Genomic DNA, 5,489 nt, shown 5'->3' on the forward strand with positions numbered 1-5,489 from the left:
GTGTCAAGACATTAACACATCCTGCATATATATACACACTCGATGACTCATAACTTTCTTCGATTCCTTGAAATGATCCAAACTCTGGAATATTGATCTACTTTGCCATTGCAGCTTCAAGGTTGAAAACCAAAAAAAAAAAAATATCAAATTGCTTCCTGTTCGCAATTCACAGAAATATAATTACAAATACTGTCTTCTGAACTTTTTTTTTTTTTTTTTTCCCCACCTGTTTATGCGTCGGATATTCTCGGAAGAGGTTGCGTCGTTGATACAAAATTAATTTTAAATATTTTTGCAAGTAATGATGAAAGCTTTGGAGCCCTCATTATCTCAGTTTGGGTGACTGGCTTAGTGGTTTACTGGCCAATTAGCTTTGTAGGCATTGTTATTGGGTGACTAGCTTAACTGGCTTATTTCCCGACTGGCATAATAGGGTTTATTGGGTGACTAGCTTAGTGCCTTATTTTTCATTTGGCTTTCTATGGCTTATTGGTCAGATTTTTTATTTTTATTTTTTTTATGTAGGAGGACACTGGCCAAGGGCAACAAAAATCCAATAAAAAAAAAAAAAGCCCACTGAGATGCCATTCCCAGAAAAAGGGTCCAAAGCGGTAGTCAGAAATTGAAGGATTTTGAAACCTCGCTCTTGAGAGAATTCAAGTCATAGGAAGGTGGAAATACAGAAGCAGGCAGGGAGTTCCAGAGTTTACCAGAGAAAGGGATGAATGACTGAGAATACTGGTTAACTCTTGTATTAGAGAGGTGGACAGAATAGGGTTGAGAGAAAGAAGAAAGTCTTGTGCAGCGATGCCGTGGGAGGAAGGGAGGCATGCAGTTAGCAAGATCAGAAAATCAGTTAGCATGAAAATAGCGTTAGAAGACAGCTAGAGATGATTGGCTTGGTAGGACTTATTGGGTGACTGGCTTAGTAAGGGTTATTGGGTAACTGGCTTAGTAGGACTTTGTGGGAGACTGATTTAGTGGGTTATTGGATGACTGGCTTGGTGGCTCATTTTCAGACTGGCTTAGTGGTTTACTGGTTACTGGCTTATTGACCAACTGGCTTAGTTACTGGTTAATAACCCAATAAGCTGTTAAGCCCTACAAAGCCAATTAACTTATAAACCGCCAAGCCAGTCTCCCAATAAACCCTGCTAATTCTGTCAAGAAATAAGTCTTTAAGCCATTGCCCAATAAGCCCCACTAAGACAGTCAGAAAATAAATCAAAACGGTGAAGCTTGCCGCTATATTTTTGCATATTCCTCTGCTATTTTTACTCATTTCGCATTTCTTATCTAATATGCCTGTCCCATATCTTTTATATTGAATTTATTAGAGTTCATTCATTTTTTTGTCTAATAAAATTTCTAAATTTGATTTTGCCCACTCATTTATGGACAGTGAAAGCTTCACGGTTTCCGGTAGTTATAAATGTTCATATTAGTAATGATAATATCTCTGGAGTTATCACTACCTCATTTTAGTTAATTTTCATTACAACAGTTGACAATATTTGCCTTCTGCTTTCCTTCACTTGGTGACCTCAAAGATTTGCTAGTGTATATGCAGTGCTATGATTTACAGTCACACACACACACACACACACACACACACACACACACACACACACACACACACACACACACACACACACACACACACACACACACACACACACACACACACCTGTTAGTACAATGGTCAGCGCACCCGATTCACAACAGGAAGGTCCCTGGTTGGAGTCCCGGGCCAGGTCAGGAGTCTAAGGTGGGACTCGTGTTGTGTAGTCCCTAATCAGCTGGCAGTGATCAAGTGAATAGGTACCTGGTGTAATTCGTGAGTTGTGACCCGCTGCTTAAAAGGGAAAAAATAAACACCTGAAGAAATACCATGGATGGCCTGATTATCCCGGATCTGCTTTTTTAAGGTTGTCGTATCGTAGTGTTGATATGGCAGATACTTAGGATTAATGAGTAAATTTTCAGCCACTAAGGATGCCACATAGTTGAATTAAGTTGTAGATTATTATTATTATTATTATTATTATTATTATTATTATTATTATTATTATTATTATTATTATTATTATTATTATTATTATTATCTCTTCCCCCACTCTCTCTCTCTCTCTCTCTCTCTCTCTCTCTCTCTCTCTCTCTCTCTCTCTCTCTCTCTCTCTCTCTCTCTCTCTCTCTCTCTCTCTCTCTCTCTCTCTCTCTCTTACACGCACGCACGCACACACACACACACACACACACACACACACACACACACACACACACACACACACACACACACACACACACACACACACACACACACACACATGAACGCGCACACACACACACACACACACACACATACACACACACACACAAATTTTTGTCTCGTTCAAAGAAAAAGTTATTTGGTCTACAATTGAATAATAAATCTTGATAGTTTTCCTTTAAGGTGTATGTGTGTGTGTGTGTGTGTGTGTGTAGTGATGATAATAATGATAATAATAATAATAATAATAATAATAATAATAATAATAATAATAATAATAATAATAATAGTAATAATGATAATAATAATAATAATAATAATGATAATAATAATAATAATAATAGTAATAGTATTCGGTTTATTAATCTTGTAGCCTTATAGCTGAAAATACACTTGTTAAATGTTAACTAACATGCTAACATACATACGTATGTATGCTAGCATACATAAGTATACATTAACTCTAACGAAGTATCTTACAGTTTGATACTATGGTTGCCAGACGGCGCCGACCAACCAGGATGATCATGCACCCTGTGTATTTTTCCAAGAGTTTGTTTCTCCTTCCTATGCCTCGGGTCACAATTCTAGGCTTACACCAGGTTCCCAGTCACTGTTAGGTGAACAGGATTACACTGCAACAAAGTTCACACAAAGACTTTTGATCTTGCCCAGGAATCAAACTCAGGCCCTCCCTGTTGTGATGTGATATGATATATGTGTGTGTGTGTGTGTGTGTGTTTACCAGTTTGTATTTACATATTTGTATTTTTTTCACATCCTGATCGCTTTCTGTTTTCTTCAGTTCAATTCAATTAAATTCTTTCAATCTGTTTTCCTTTGATGATGGGTCTCCTACCTCACACAAATCTTTTACACCTATCTTTATTCTCCTTTTTTTGCTATATATTTATATACAATAATGATTTCTCCTCACTTTCGTCTTTCCTCCAGTTATAATTGTTCTAATTTTTCTAATCCCTCTCCTTAAACTTAAGCTTCTAACACCTGGCACCTATTTTTTAGCTACTCTCTCTCTCTCTCTCTCTCTCTCTCTCTCTCTCTCTCTCTCTCTCTCTCTCTCTCTCTCTCTCTCTCTCTCTCTCTCTCTCTCTCTCTCTCTCTCTCTCTCTAACTATATATTTGTTAACTGATTTCCTTATCTCTTGCAATGAAATATTTATTTATGTGTTTCTTCCTTTAGAATTTAAGCAGATATCTGGGTTAGGTAAATCTCAACGTTCTTGCTTTTTTTGTTTATTATCGTGGCAAATGAAACACATTTCTAACAACTTTGCTTCTTCATCTTGTCCCCTTTTATTTCAACCTGATGGCACCACTACTATCTCATATATTTCTAAAGCTGAACTCTTTGCTCAAACCTTTGCTAAAAATTCCATCTTGGATGATTCAGGTCTTGTTCCTCCCTCTCCTCCACTCTCCGACTATTTCATTCTACCCAGCAAGATCCTTCGTAGTGATGTTTTCCATGCCATCGGTGGCCTGAACCCTCGGAAAGCTTATGGACCTGATGGGGTCCCTCCTATTATTCCCCGAAACTGTGCCTTCGTGCTTGTCCCTTGCCAAGTCAAACTCTTCCAACTCTGTCTGTCAACATTTCTTTTCCTTTCTGCTGGAAATTTGCCTACATTCAAGTTTTTTTTTTTTACAAGGGTGGCCGATCTAATCCCTCAAATTACCGTTCTACTGCTTTAGTTTCTTGCCTCTATATTTTTTAATCTATCCTTAACAAAAAGATTCTTAAATATCTATTCCTTCACAGCCTTCTATCTGATGGCCAGTATGTGTTCCATCGAGGTCGCTTTACTGGTGATCATTTGACTTTCCTTACTGAATCTTGTACTTCCTATTTTAGGGATTTTGCTGAAACTTTAGCTCTTGCCTCAGACATATCAAAAACTTTTGATAGAGTCTGTCACAAACTTTTGATTTTCAAACTATCCTCCCACAGCTTCTATCCTTCTCTGTAACTTCATCTCGAGTTCCCTCTTGGAGTCTTCTATTGTTGCTGTGGAAGACGGTCACTATTCTTCTCCTAAATCTATTAACAGTGGCGTTCCTCAGGTTTCTATCATGTCACTCACTCTCTCCCTGTTTATTCATGAATGATCTAAATCAAACTTCTTATCCTATCCACTCCTACACTGATGATACCACCCTGCACTTTTCCACGTCTTTTTTTTTTATAGACGTCCAACCCTCCAGGAAGTAAACAGTTCACGCATTGAATCCACAGAGCGCCTGACTTCTAATCTATCCAGAATTTCTGGTTGGGGCAGAGCAAACTTAGTATTGCTCAATGTCTCAAAAACTCAATTCTTTCATCTTTCAACTCGACGCAACCTTCCAGATAACTATCCTCTCTTCTTCAATGACACTCAACTCTCATCCTCTTTTACACGGAACATCCTTGGTCTGTCCTTTCCTTATAATCTAAACTGGAGACTTCACACCTCATCTCTTACTAAAACAGCCTCTATGAAGCTAGTCATTTTGAACTGTGTCCGCCAGTTTTTCTCATCCATCCCCTGCTAACTTTGTACAAGGGCCTCATGCGCCCATGTATGGAATATACTTCACAGCTGTGCCGGGGCTTCACTCATACCGCTATTTTGAACAGGATAGAATCAAAAGCTTTTCGTCTTATCAATTTCTCTGACTGTCTTTAACCTTTTTCTCATCGCCACAGTGTTGCATCTCTTGCTGCCTTCTACTGCTATTTTCATGTTAACTGGTCTTCTGATCTTGCTAACTGCATGCCTCCCCTCCTCCCGCGGCCTCGCTGCACAAGACTCTTCTTTCCCTCATTCTTATTCTGTCCACTTCTCTAATGCAAAAGTTAACCAGTATTCTCAATCATTCATCCCTTTCTCTGTTAAACTCTGGAGCTCCCTGCTTGCTTCTGTATTTTTTCTTCCTCTGACTTGAATTCTTTCAAGAGGAAGGTTTCAAGACAATTATTTATTAATTAATTATTTTTTTTACCATTCTATTTGACAGGATTAAGGGAATTGGCAATAAGTGAGCCTTTTATGTTCTGCTTATTATTATCGTTCTTATGCCCCTGGCCAGTGGCTGTTTTACATAAAAAAAAAAAAAAAAACTCGATGTCATCCCCCTGCCCCTCCCTCCAAAAAAAGGTATTTTCCGATGCAGTAAGACAAGTTTGACAAGGAAGGACTAAAAACAAGTCAGG

This window comes from Scylla paramamosain, chromosome 14, assembly GCF_035594125.1.
Source record: "Scylla paramamosain isolate STU-SP2022 chromosome 14, ASM3559412v1, whole genome shotgun sequence".
NCBI classification, from domain to species: Eukaryota; Metazoa; Arthropoda; class Malacostraca; order Decapoda; family Portunidae; genus Scylla; species Scylla paramamosain.